Consider the following 13,897-nt stretch of genomic DNA (forward strand, 5'->3'; position numbering starts at 1 on the left):
AGACATTAGTCACTAGTCATAATGCACTAGACAGTAGACACTAGTCATAAGTTATAAGACATTAGCTATTAGACATTTTGGTGAAAAACTGGCTACCTCTGCGGACTTTGTAGACGGATTCCGACCCGCACCTCTCCACTCCTAGTAGGACCGTTATATTTTCAAACCGGGCGCGCCTTCCCGAAGGTTCCCGAGCTCTTCTTAAACCTCGCGCTATTTTCCAGAAGCGCCTGCGCGCGATGATCCCCGTGACGTGAAGCTAACGCTAACCCGAAACGCAATGACAGCAGTGCTCTTTTCCATGAAAAAGTCTCTAAAGTTATTTAAAGTTCAGCAACTTACCGCTGATTTCGACTCTGCTCCCGGACCGCCGCTGTGATGCTGCCGGGTCTTCCCGATATTCCGGGCAGAAGCAGCACTCAGGCAGCAGGTTCCATCCGGTCCATCAATGCATTCTTCCTATTACTTTTAAATTTTATTTTCTTTTGTCTCTAGATCCCAATACTTTCTAGAAACTCTAGTTTGACTTGACACCCACACATCCTGTCCCTCGCCATTACGCCTCGCAAACTGCCTCCCCTCTATTTCTTTCCTGTCCTTCCCCTATTCCTCCCCACAGCCCTGTGGGTAACAGTCATCATGTTGGGAATGGGAGAACAGACTCAGTAAGGGTGACTCCTGCCTGCTTCCTGGTTCTTTTTTACAGGTGAGATCAGTGAGCAGGACAAGGAATATAATGAACTCCGCAGGTGTATCCGTGATAATTTTCCCTCACGTCACTGCTTTGCATTTCGACCTCCCACAGACTGGAAGAAACTCAAGCATCTCCAGGAACTGGAAGACAAGGATCTGGATGAGGATTTTGTTACGGAGCGCAGAAACTCATCAATTGCACTCATGACCACAAGAAAGTCAAGAGGGTTCTTGGGGGGTCAGCTGGTCACGGGCAGGAGTGAGTAACTGAGCAAAACCTCACCACCTCTCTTCAGTATAACACGCTAACATGGCACGAGAAAATCTGCTGATGCTGGAAATCCAAAGCAACACACACAAAATACTGGAGGAGTTAAGCAGGCCAGGCAAGATCTATGGAAAAGAATAAACAGTGGACATTTCATGCCAAGACCCTTCAACAGTACTGGAAAGGGAGGAGAGAAATCAGAATAAGAAGATGGGGGAGGGGGAAGCCAAAAAAGTATAAGTTGGCAGGTGATAGGTGAAACTGGGAGAGGGGGAGGGGTGAAGAAAAGAGCTGGAAAGTCGATTGGTGAAAGAGATGACTGCAGGAAAAGCATGAAGCTGATAGGGGAGGACCGAAGACCATGGAAGAAGGGGAGGGGATTGGAGCACCAGTAGCAGGTGATGGGAAGGTGAAAAGAGGTGCGAGAGGGAAGAAAGAATGGGGAATGGTGAAGGAGATGAGTGGGGGGGATTACTGGAGTTCAGGAAATTGATGCTCATGCAATCATGTTGAGCACCTTCACTCCGTCCGCCACAAAAAGCAGGATTTCCTTGTGGCCACCTATTTCAATCCTACTTCCCATTCCATTCCAAATGTCTGTCCATGGCCTCTTTTGCCACGATGAGGCCAGGGTATATTCTGTCTTGGTAGTCTCCAACCTGATGGCATGAAGATAGATTTCTCAAACATCTTAACTGCCCATCACTTCCCTCTGTTGCTCCTTCCCTTCCTTTATTCCATGATCTTCAGTCATCTCTTATCACATCCCCTCTACTCCAGCCCTTTATCACTTTCATCAATCAACTTCCCGGTTCTTTACTTCACCCCCTCCTCCTCTCCTGGTTTCACCTATAACCTGCCACCTTGGATTTCTTTCACCCCCACCTTTCTATAAGATGGAATTCTATAAGATGGATTTAAGACCAGCGCTGCTGTACCCTGCACGTCTAAGGATTCGCATGTTAGATGGAGCTCTTCGTTTTTTTGATTCTCCATCGGATGCCCAGAGTTATCTGGATCAACTTTCATCTTCAACATCTTAATTGCCTTTTTTTTAATTTTCTCCGTTGATCGGAGGCTGTGAATTGGTTGGTTTTAACTTTTCTGTGCCCTATTTGGGCAGAAAAGTTTACTTTCGATTTCTTAATATGGCTGCTAAACTTTCTTTTTAACTGCGTCATTTCTTTCTTTTTCCAGGGGATTCTGGGTGGTTACTTCCCTTTTGTCATCTTACGTATTTCCTGTGCGGCCTTAAATTTTGTAGTTTTTTTTAAATTTTATTCTGTTTTGCTTTTTATAATCATTTTATGTTAATAATCCTATTTTTTTTGTTGCTGTGTCTATTCATGAGTTTGAGGTTTATTGTGGTTTTTTTTTTAATATATACTTTCCGGCTTTTGTTCTGTTCTGTGTGTATTTTAATTGAGCTAACTTTTTTTTACTTATTTTTTTTACTGTTTTACAATTAGCTGATCCTTTTCATATTTATACCTTTTTTTTAGGGAGCGTATACCGGAAGTCATGGGGGTAGTTTTAGCGCTTGCTTCTTTCTGGCGGGTCTGCTTTAGATTTCGCCTTGGGGTCCTGGGGTGGGGGGCGGTGGGAGGGGCTTCACGTTTTAGTTTGTTTCTCTTTGGGCTATATACATTATTGAAGTATTGGTTACGTCCTTTTCCCCGGTATCTTTTGTATGTTCTGTTTCCTCTCCGGGTCTGTGGGTCGCGCCTATTGTCAATCCTCCTTGTTATGGGTTGACTTTAGGATTTATGGAGTCTATTATTAATTTTGTCTCCTGGAATACTAATGGTCTTAATCATCCTATTAAAAGGAAAAAAGTTTTTAAAGTGTTCCGGAGACTTAAAGCACAAATTTTATTTTTACAAGAGACCCATGTACGGAGGGGGGACAGACTACGTTTTTTCAAATTTTGGAAGGGACAACAATTTCATTCGAACTCCAATGCTAAGATTCGAGGCGTCTCTATTTTTATAGACTCCTCAGTTACTTTTATACAACAGGATATTATCTCTGATCCGAATGGTAGATTTTTATTGGTTAGTGGTTTATTATTTAATAAAAAAGTAGTTTTGGTTAATGTTTATGCTCCTAATATGGATTGTCCGGAATTTTATAAATCATTGTTTGATCAGTTTCCGAATTTGAACGAGTTTTCATTGATTTGGGGCGGAGATCTTAATACCTGTTTATCTCCAGCTTTGGACCGTTCGGCTCCTTTACGGACTTTACCTAATAAATCTGCAAATTTGATTAATTTTTTCCTTTCTGATTCTGGGTCGACGGACATTTGGCGTTTTCTGCATCCTCAGGAAAAAGATTTTTCCTTCTTTTCACATGTTCATCATTCCTATTCAAGAATTGATTATTTTTTCATTGATTCTCGTCTCATTCCTTCAGTGATTAAATGTGATTATGATTCTATAACCATTTCGGATCATGCTCCACTTAAGCTTTCTATTAAAATTATGGCCAATATACCAAACAATAGACAATGGCGTTTTAATTCGCTGTTGCTTCAGGACTCGGACTTTGTTAATTTTATGAATGAACAGATTGAGCTTTTTTTTACAATTAACCATACAGAAGATATTTCGGTTAACACTCTTTGGGACACTTTTAAAGCCTATATTCGGGGTCAGATTATTTCGTATTCCGTTGCTTTGAGGAAGAAACAGAAGCAGGAGGAGATGGTAATTGTGGACAAGATTAAAGAAATTGATAAGAAATATGTTATGGCTCCTTCTGAGGAGCTATACAAACAAAGAACTGAACTTCAAATGGAACACAGTTTACTACTCTCGTCCTCGATTGTAAACCAATTAAAGAAAACAAGAAGTGATTTTTATGTTCACAGTGATAAAATTGGCAAGCTGCTGGCTAATCAATTGAAATCTAATTATGTTAAATCTCAAATCAATCAGATTTATAACCAAAATGATCGATTGATATTGGATCATGTGGGGATTAATCAAACCTTTTGTGATTTTTATTCTTCTTTATACCAATCAGAGTCTCCTCGAGATTCTAAATATATGAATGATTTTTTAGATAAGTTAGACTTCCCTCTGATTTCACAGGATATGTCTTCTTTATTAGATACTTCCATTACAATGGATGAGATTAAGAATGTTATTTTTTCTATGAATCTGGGGAAAGCTCCTGGCCCTGATGGGTTTACCGTTGAATTTTATAAATGTTTTGCTTCTTTATTGATTCCTTGGCTCTATAAGGTTTTTGAGGCTTCTTTGAAACTTGGTAAACTTCCGGAATCTTTTAATAGAGCATCAATTTCTTTAATACTAAAGAAGGATAAAGACCCTGCTCAATGTGCATCTTATAGACCAATATCTTTATTAAATGTTGATTCTAAAGTTTTTTCTAAGTTATTAGCAAATAGACTAGAAAAAGTACTTCCTTCTATTATACAGGTCACTCCTGATCAATCTACAGATCTCTCCCTGGGAGAGAGCAACTCAGAGATACCGTCAGTATGCAGATCTCTCCCTGAGAGAGAGAGACTCAGAGATATTGTTAGTGTACAGATCTCTCACTGAGAGAGATTGACTGAGAGACAGTGGTCAGTGTATAGATCTCTCCCTGAGAGAGAGAGAACAACTCAGAGATACAGTTAGTGTGCAGATCTCTTCCTGAGAGTCAGCAACTCAGAGATATTGTTGGTATGCAGATATACCACTGAGAGAGAGGGACTGCGAGACACTGGTCAGTGTACAATACTTTGTTTCTGAGTTTACTGTACATCTTTCCCAGGAGACAATGAGTTCTACTTACAAGTCTGTCATGGTCAGGATGAAGAAAAATTCACAAGAGGAATGTGAGACATATCTAAAAAAAGTAATGTCATCAATTAAAGAAAACCTGACATCTGGACATTACCTGAGACCTGGTGGTTTCCAGGAACTGAAGAAGGATCTTGATAAGGCCATCAAAGAGTATAAGGAAAAGACCAAGGATAAAATGGAGGTGTGTTCAATATTTTACAGCAAGGTATTTACTTTTCAGTTCTCATAGCTTGTCCTGCCCCTGCCTTACATGGATTCAGAAAACATCCCCGCTCTGCCTTCACCCAACAAAATTGAATTTGATTTCCACTCTCCATAACATCTGGAATGGGATTATCTGGGTAGATGGGGTCTATGATCAGGGAATGAGTGTTATAGGTTGTGGGAGGATTTTCATTGGGTGGGGTCAGTGCCTGTGGGACTGTGGGAGGGAATTACATGGGTAGGGAGAGTTTGTGATGGGGAGATGTTCGTGGGATGTGAAAGGGGATTTGGTGGTTGGAGAGTCAGTAATGGGGCTGTGGGAATTATCTTTAATCCTAGTTTTCAGGAGCCTTCCAATCTCTCCCTTAGAAATCCTAACTCTCTGCTTCCACTGTGCCTCAATGGAGAGTTAAAAAACTAATCATGCATCAAGAGAAAAATGCTTGTCTCATAACTCCGTTGATCAAGCTACCTGTTTATCTCACTCAGCTTTGTGACTCAAGACCTTCTTCCCTACATTAAGCATCCAGTCTGTGACTCCTAGTTCTGGGCTTTCCCACAGAAGTATCTAGTCTCAAACTGTCCTAACTTCTCGAGAAAGGTAATCTGTCCTTCCAGGTATCAGTGTAAAACCCATCTCTAAAATGTGTCCAGTGTATCAGTGGTAAAGCAGACCTATACTGTCCATGTTGCAGATGTCATCTCACCAAAACCTGATATTACTGAAGTATTTCCCTCCTACTTTTGTTACACACTTCACCTCTCCCACTTAATTGCACCCAAAGAGTTTGCAAATCTTGCACTAGGACACCCAGATCTCTCTACATCTCAGAACTTCACAAACTCTCCCATTTGATAATATGCTACTATTTATCTTTCTGACATTATGGATATTTTGCATTATTCCACATTGTGCTCAATCCTTGTCCATTCACACAACCAATTCTCTACTCTTTGTCACCACTGTGTGTCATCTTTACAATTTAGCCTTGTGCCATTAAAATAAATTCTGCCTTCATTCAAAGCCACAATATAAATTGTACATATTTTCCAATTGTGGTTTTACCAGTTTCCTGTAGATTGATAAGAGGAGCTACTTAATTGTGTATCAGTCCCCAGCACTAGATATTTGATGGGGAGAGCCCGTCTCCGGTCTCCTTTGGACTGCTGTGATGGGAGAGAGTGGGACATGACTGATTGCATCTTCTCTTCTCTGTAGGGGTGTGCTGTCCTCACCCACTTCCTGGAAGAGGAAAAACCTTATCTAGACCATGTACAGAAAATAGACAGCAGGCTGATGGAGGAACAAAAGCGTGTCTCTGGTGAGAAAATAAACAAAATGCTCAAGATATTCTGGTCAGGGTGTATCCGTATATTTAAAATTAACTCTTCAAGTCTGAAAACTAAAAATGTGATACACTCTTGCTGGGTACTTCACCTCAGAGTTCATCAGAAGCAGCAAAGTCATAGGGAGATCAGGGAGGGGTGTGTCGATGTTCTTGGACTTATTCACATGAAGAAGTTGGTGTTGGGTCTCTCGAAGAACATAAACAGAAATCCAGATTAGAGTGCCCAAGAGGAGGTAGTAGATTTGAGGCTGGAGAAGGGGTCATCAGTGAGGAGTGGGTAATTCTTGTTGAAGAGATATAGGTGCAGAGACAACAGAAGGGCTTGACATATGATGTAAGTGGAACTCGAGCATAAATACCTACATTTATACAAATGGAGAGTCAACAGTTTGATCCAAAACCTGGTGTATTATGCCGAAATAAGGGAGAATACAATGAGATGAGAGAGGGGTTTGATAATGTAGATTAGAAACACAGGCTACATGGTGGGAAGATGATTGCAGGAGTGGGACCCCAGCATTTACCCCGATCTTGGTTGTGGGTGATGGGAATGGAAAAAAGCCGGGGGACTGCTTTGTTGAGCACCTCCGCACTATCCGCCACAAGTAGGAATTCCCAATGGCCAAATATTTTAATTACAATTCCCATTCCTATTCTGACATGTCGTTCCATAGCCTCCTCTTGTGCCAAGAAGAGGCGATGCTCAGAGTAGAGGAACATCACCTTATATTCCATCTGGGAAGCCTCCAACCTGATGGCATGAATATTGATTTCTCCTTCCTCTATTCCCCACTCTGACCTTTTACTTCTTCTCACCTGCCCATTACTAAACCCTGGGTTCCCTCCTCCTCCCCCTTCTCTGATAGTCCACTCTCCTCTCCTATCAGATTGCTTCCTTTCCAGCCTTTGATCTTTTGCATCCACCTGGATTCACCAATCACCTTCCAGCTAGTATCTTTCCCCTCCCCCACCTTTTTATTCTGGCATCTTCCCCCTTCCTCCTCAGTCCTGAAATCAGGACTCAGGTGAAACATTGACTGTCTATTCATTTCCATACATGCTGCCTGACATGCTGAGTTCCTCCAGCATTTTCTGTGTGTTTTCTTAGATTGAACAGTGAATGAAGCTCCCTCTCAATGTCCTGTCACACACATATAAGGAAATGACCCCTTCACCACTCTCTGCACGGACTAACCAATTCATCCTCTGCCCCTTTTGTCAGCTTTGGAAGAGGAGCTCTCAAGGGTGAAACATGAGAGGGAGAAGATGGAGCAGAAGAGGAAAGCATTTGAGGAATGTAGGAATAAGGAGATCATGGAGCAGATCAAGAAGAGGTTTGAGGAGGGTAAAATGTGCAGCGTGGAGGAGCTGAAGGAAGCCATGGAGCTTATGAGGAGTGAAATGAAGAAATATGAAGTTGAAGGCAGGATGATGGATGTAGTAAGGGCTCAGCAGAGGTATGAGTACCTGAAGAAGAAATATAAAGTGGCAACAGAATGGAGTTTCATGAAATTCATAAGAAGACTGCTGAGATTATTTCAGATCAGGTAACTGTGGTAGGCGCTGTGGCAAAATTGAATCCATAGCAGGAAAGCAGTCAAAAAATATGTACATTTAGAAATGTGTCACCATCACCAATCCTGTGACATCCCTACCAGCTTCCCTCCCCAGTCTGATCAGTGAACTGGACCCCAAATATTGTCCACCACACACATTCCACATCCAATCCCCAGCCGGATATCAGAGACACACACTGAAACACCTAAAGTGGGGTCAGATTCCTGCTGGTGAATCTCAGAGCCCCAGGGATGTGACTGGGCCAATGTAATAAGTCCCACTCACCTAATCCCCTCACACTGCTGACGGACACTCTCACCCATGACCGACTCTCCCCACTGACTTAATCCCCTACCACAGTCCATGGACACTCACCCCCACTCAGTAAATCCCCTCCCACACCCTACAAAAGACTCTCCCTGTCACTGACTCCCCTCCTTCAAATGCCCTCCACAGCCCATGGACACTCTCCCCCGTCATCAACTGTCCTAACCTACCGAACGCCTCCCATGGCCCATGAACTCTCTGCCCAATCACTCTCCCACCATCCACTGAGCAAATTCCCACAGCTCACGGACAATCTTACCAATTATCAACTCCCCCCACCCCCACCAAACCATTTTACAGATTCCATGTACACTCTCTGTCATCACCAACTCTTCCCTCCTCCAGCTCATTGAATCCTCTCCCACAGCTGATGGACACACTCTCCGAAAACCAGCTCCACCTTCCACTGAACCCACTCTGCAATCTCACAGACTGTCTCCCTCATCACCAACTCCCCTACCTACTGAATCCCCTCACACAGCCCACAGACTCTTCCTAATTACCAACTCTCCCCATCCACTGAATCCTCTCCTGCTGCTCAGAGACACTCTTCTCACCGATTGAATTCCCTCCTATAGCCCATCTACATTCTCCCGCACCACTGACTTCCCCCACCCCAACCACTGAATTCCCTCCCACAGCCCATGGACATAAAGCTATAAAGCTATGTATCCAGTTCTTATCCATGTTTTTTTTCAATCCTCTCATATACCTGTCCACACTATTCCACAATTATCTGAACTATCAATTATAAGGGGGTCTGTTTTTCCTTGGGCAATTCATCAAACTCTCCCTAGCACAGAATGTCAGCTTCCACATGCTCCTTATCTGCTGGTTCAGTGTTCTGGGTCAGCAGTCAGCTCTATTCAATACTGAGCCTGTGTTGATAATGTGGCCCTCCTCCACTCTGCTCTGTGGATCTCTCTCACCAGCAGAGTTTCCTCCCAGAGGCTGATGGAAACTTGTCATCTCCTTCTGGCTGCTACATTCCCACCATCAATCCTCGATTGGTGTGATTACTGGATCACACTAATTATCCAGGCAATAAATCTGACCGCCAGCAATGAACAATTGGAAGCTGAAATGCAGGAACAGATGCACATTCAGTAGAGATACGTGAGACTGCGGGTGCTGGAATCCGGAACAACAATCAGAAAGGTGGAGGAATCTTCATTGGGTCGAGCAGTATCTCTTGGCAGGGATGGGGGAGAAGAATTGGTGAAGCTGGGTCAAGATCATGTATTAGGACTGATAGGAGTGTCCTCAGCACAGGGACCCGACCAAAAATGTCAACATTTCCTTTCCTAAAACACATGGTGCTTGATCCACTGAGATCCTCCAGCAGGTTATTGCTTTATATAAGTTGAGTGAATAGTTTTAGCTAATAGATTTGTTAGGTAACATAGATGCTACACTTAAAGACAATATAATTCTATGTATAAATCAGTAATCTTTCCAATTAGCTGAATCAATGTAACTGCAATAATAAGAATCAGGATATATATGTGTGGATGAACTTAGACATTGGATCCTCATCCCACCACATGGAAGTGTAGATTTAAATACTAGCAGTTTGTATTTGCTGATAAATCTGTGAAACTCCAATAAAGGTCTGGTGTGAAGCAAAAAGTTGTTCTCTATTGCACTTAGGGCATTCTGGGAGTAGAATAATGTAATGACTGTACCTCTGTAGGCAAAATTGGAGATTATTAGCTCAAATGTTCATTTATTATCAAAATATGTATGCAATATGAAACTCTGAGATTCTTATTCTCTGGATAACCATGAAACAAACCAAAATACATGACCACACACTTCCGAACACTGTATTCCATCTGCCAATACTTCCCATTTCTCTCTTCTAAGTCTTTCTGCAAACTCCCTGCTTCCTCATTTCAAACGGCCCTTCACCAATCCTTGTATTATCTGCCAACTTGGCCACAAAACTAGCAATTCCGACATTCAGATCATTGACATATAACTTGAAAAGAAGCAATCGCAACATTAACCCCTGCAGAACACCACTAGTCATCAGATCATTACAAATATCTCCACAATCTCTTCAGCTGCCTCTTTCAGAACACTGGGGTGTTGTCCATTGAGTCAAAGTGACTGATGCACCCTCAGACCTTTCAGCTTCCTGACCAATTTCTCCTTAGTAATAGCAACTACACTCATGTCTGCCCCCTGACACTCTCTAATTTCTGACACAGTGAAGACTGACACAAAGTAATTCATATGTTTGTCCATCATTTCTTTGACCCCATTACTACACGCTCAGTGTCATTTTCCAGAGGTCTGATATCCACTCTCAGCGTTCTTTAATTCTTTATATATTTGAAAAAAATGATATCCTCTTATATTATTGGCTAGCTTATCTTCATATTTTATCTTTTCACTTTTTATTGCTTCTTCAGTTCCCTTCTGTTGGTCTTTAAAAGCTTCCCAATCCTCTGGAATCATATTAATTTTTATCATATTATATGCCATCTCATTTATTCTGTCTTTGACTAACCTTGTCAGCCTAGGAGGTGTCATCCTCCCTTTAGAATACTTCTTCATCTCTGGTCTGCATCTATCTGCACTGCTACAAGGATCACCCCTTGTAATAATGATCAGAGAGGCACAGAGAGAATCTGTGATTACCAACAACTACCTTCATTGTCTATACTAACAAGCACATGAAAATTAACAAACAAGTACCTGTCTGCACTCACAGTTGGTTTCCCTGACTCTGCTGAACGGCCAAACAGTAGAAAGGGTCTACGCTGGCCAGGTGTTCCTTGTAGTCCTGATCCACTCTCCATGTGTTTCACGTAGGGTCTCTCACTCTTGTTCTGAGATGGTTAATCTTTGAAGTTATTGCTATTTTGTATTTGAAACCCTCTGCTTTTATATCAAATCCCTATCAGATGTTGCATTTCTGTGTCATTGGCTATGGATTATCTGACTGTGCTACATTTTCTTATTGGTTCTGGTCCAGGCCAGCATCCATTTCAAAGATTGAAAAAACATTTATTGTCAGAGAATCTATAAATTATACACCTTGAGACTTGATTGCTTACAGGCAGCAGCCACAGAGCAAGAAAACTGAAGAACATAATTTAAAATAAAGACCATAACCACTGCGCTGAGAAAGAGAAAATAAAACACGCACACACACCATGCAAACAATCAGAGCAAACAACGGCATCCCGACTAGACTGAGTCCTTAGATCCGCTCCCCAGAGCAGCAGGAGGAGGCCCAGGCCTCAATCTTAGTTCATCATATTAGCCGGGCAAAAATGCTGGAAAACTCTCAGATGGGCAGTTCACAGCCTCGGTGCTGCAGAGAAAAGTATGAACATCACAGGAGAGTGAGCAAAATCATCCCAACCCTCGCCTCTGGTCCTGACACTCAAACTTCCCAGTCTATCTAGACTGTCGTTTAAATCTCCAAGCACTGGGTAATACCTCGCTCTAGGACCCAGATCCCAGTGCAGCGACAAACTTGAGCTGCACAGGCCAAAGCTTCTCTCAATCTCACGAAATTGGCTCCGCACTTTGATCAATCCAAACTCACACCCGGGTTAGGTGAACCAGCATTGAAACACTTCCACATAGACTCCTATCAAAATTGTTCACTCCAACTACAACACCGATACCAAACTCCATCTGCAACTTTGCCTTGAACAAGTTACACCTTGGCTTTGAAATGTACCTGCACGGCCCTTCCTTTCAATCAGTATCACCTCTGTTCACTTCTTCATTTTTGGCTTCCTGATTAAATTCAGTTCATTACATGGCACCCAATCCAATGGCTGATCCTCTAATGGGAAATGGGAGAAATCATGAGCTTCTCTAGAAAGCCATCTCATAGACATTCTACAATTTCCCTCACTTGTGATCCAGGACCAGCCTGATATTCCCAATCTACCTGCATATTAAAACAACCCCCCCACCCAAGACTATCACAACATTGCCCTTTTGACGTCCCTGTTCTACCATTGTTCCTGGCTTCTGTTCTTAGGCCTGTATACAACTCTCATCAGGTTCTTTCTACACTTGCACTTTCTTAGCTCCATCCACAAGGATCCTGCATCTTTAAAAAATGAAATTAAATCTTTAGAAAGAGGTGACACAGGATCAGAAGACAGATTCACACTACCCATCTTCCCTACTGCCTGTCATTCCAATCCAATATGTATTCTCTGCAGTGGTAAGTGAGAATCATGTATAGGTCACTTTATCGCTCATAATATGTGACATGACAGCACCTATACCACAAGACGAGGCATCGCAGGAAAACTTCTCTGGACGATGTGGATCATAATGTGACAGTACAGTGTCTCATGTCACCATTTCTTTTACCTTTTTGAAAGCCATCTCACATTGCTTTCTTCATTGTTGAGAGAGGAGAAGGGTGAGGATACGGGGGAGGAGGGAGGACGATGACGGGAGGGGGAGGAGGAGGGGGGAGGATAAGGGAGAGAGATGAGGAGGATGACGTGCAGAGATGGGGAGGATGTGTCATGGTCCGGATTGGGTTCCCTTTCAATTTATTTTATGTTACTATCCGAACCGTTGACTCCATGTTTCCCTTCGGTTCCCTGTTTTCCTGTGTCCCTCGGCCTTGGTGATTAGAGGCAATTTACTCTCGGCTGAACCGGCAGTTTATAAGTCTCCGGCTTTCAGCCATTCGGTGCGAGAGCGTTAACAAAGTCTCTGAAGGTACTGCGAGCCAATATCATCTGGCCGGAGCAAGCTGAGTCTCCTCCCGAAGCGAGTGCCAGCAAGCCGCCTTCCCTTGTCAGTACCGGTCAGTCAAAGTTAACCCGCTGGGGTGAGTCAAGAGCTCGCTGTGGCTTGGAGCGTACTTGAACCCAGTTATAGGTCTGTCCATCGTTGTGTGGTCTCTGTATCCATGTCGTGCGTCAAAAAGGGGTCCCGGCCCTCTACCCTGAAAGGGTCCTGACCCTGTGTCAAGAAGAGTCCCGACTCCGTCCTGTGTCTACGGAGGATTCCCGGCTCAGAGTTTTATGTCCTGTGTCTAAATCTGTCCGATGAATAAGAAGAGTCCCAACTCCGTACTGTGTCTACGGAGGATTCCTGGCTCAGTGTTTTATGTACTGTGTCTGAGTCTGTCCCGTGAATAAGAAGAGTTCCTGGCTCTGGAGGCTCCGAGTATCGGGCCCCGGCTCCAGGGGGCTGCGAGTATCGAGCCCCGGCTCCAGGGAGCTGCGAGTATCGAGCCCCAGCTCCAGGGGGCTGCGAGTATCGAGCCCCGGCTCCAGGGGGCTGCGAGTATCGAGCCCCGGCTCCAGGGGGCTGCAAGTATCACATCCTGGCCCTGGAGATCCGTGATTCCAAGTCCTTGCCCAGACCCTTAGTTCCAGCCTAGTCCTTGTCCAGTACGCTATTCCTGCTTCTGCTTTGCTCTCCTTGTAACAAGCAATAAACTTAATTTAAGTTAACCTCACAAAATGTATTAGTGGCTTGCATTTGGGTCCACCCTTGCTCCCAACATCCCATTTTGTGACAGGATAAGGTGAAGTGATAGGGAGGATGAGGGAGAGAGAAGGGGAGGATGCTCGGGGGGTGGAGGGAGGGAGGGAGAGACGGGGATGGGGGGAGCATAAGAGGGAGCAGGGGGAGGATGTGGGTGTGGAGGGGAGAGGAGGGGAGGATGAGGGAGAGAGAGG

General features: G+C 43.5%; 1 pseudogene; it reads left to right on the plus strand.

The window, feature by feature from the left end:
* LOC134353495 (guanylate-binding protein 1-like) overlaps positions 1-13,596 on the plus strand; it is a 53,771-nt pseudogene extending 40,175 nt beyond the window's left edge.
* The last annotated feature ends 301 nt before the right edge of the window (positions 13,597-13,897 follow it).

Source organism: Mobula hypostoma, chromosome 11 (assembly GCF_963921235.1).
Source record: "Mobula hypostoma chromosome 11, sMobHyp1.1, whole genome shotgun sequence".
NCBI lineage: Eukaryota > Metazoa > Chordata > Chondrichthyes > Myliobatiformes > Myliobatidae > Mobula > Mobula hypostoma.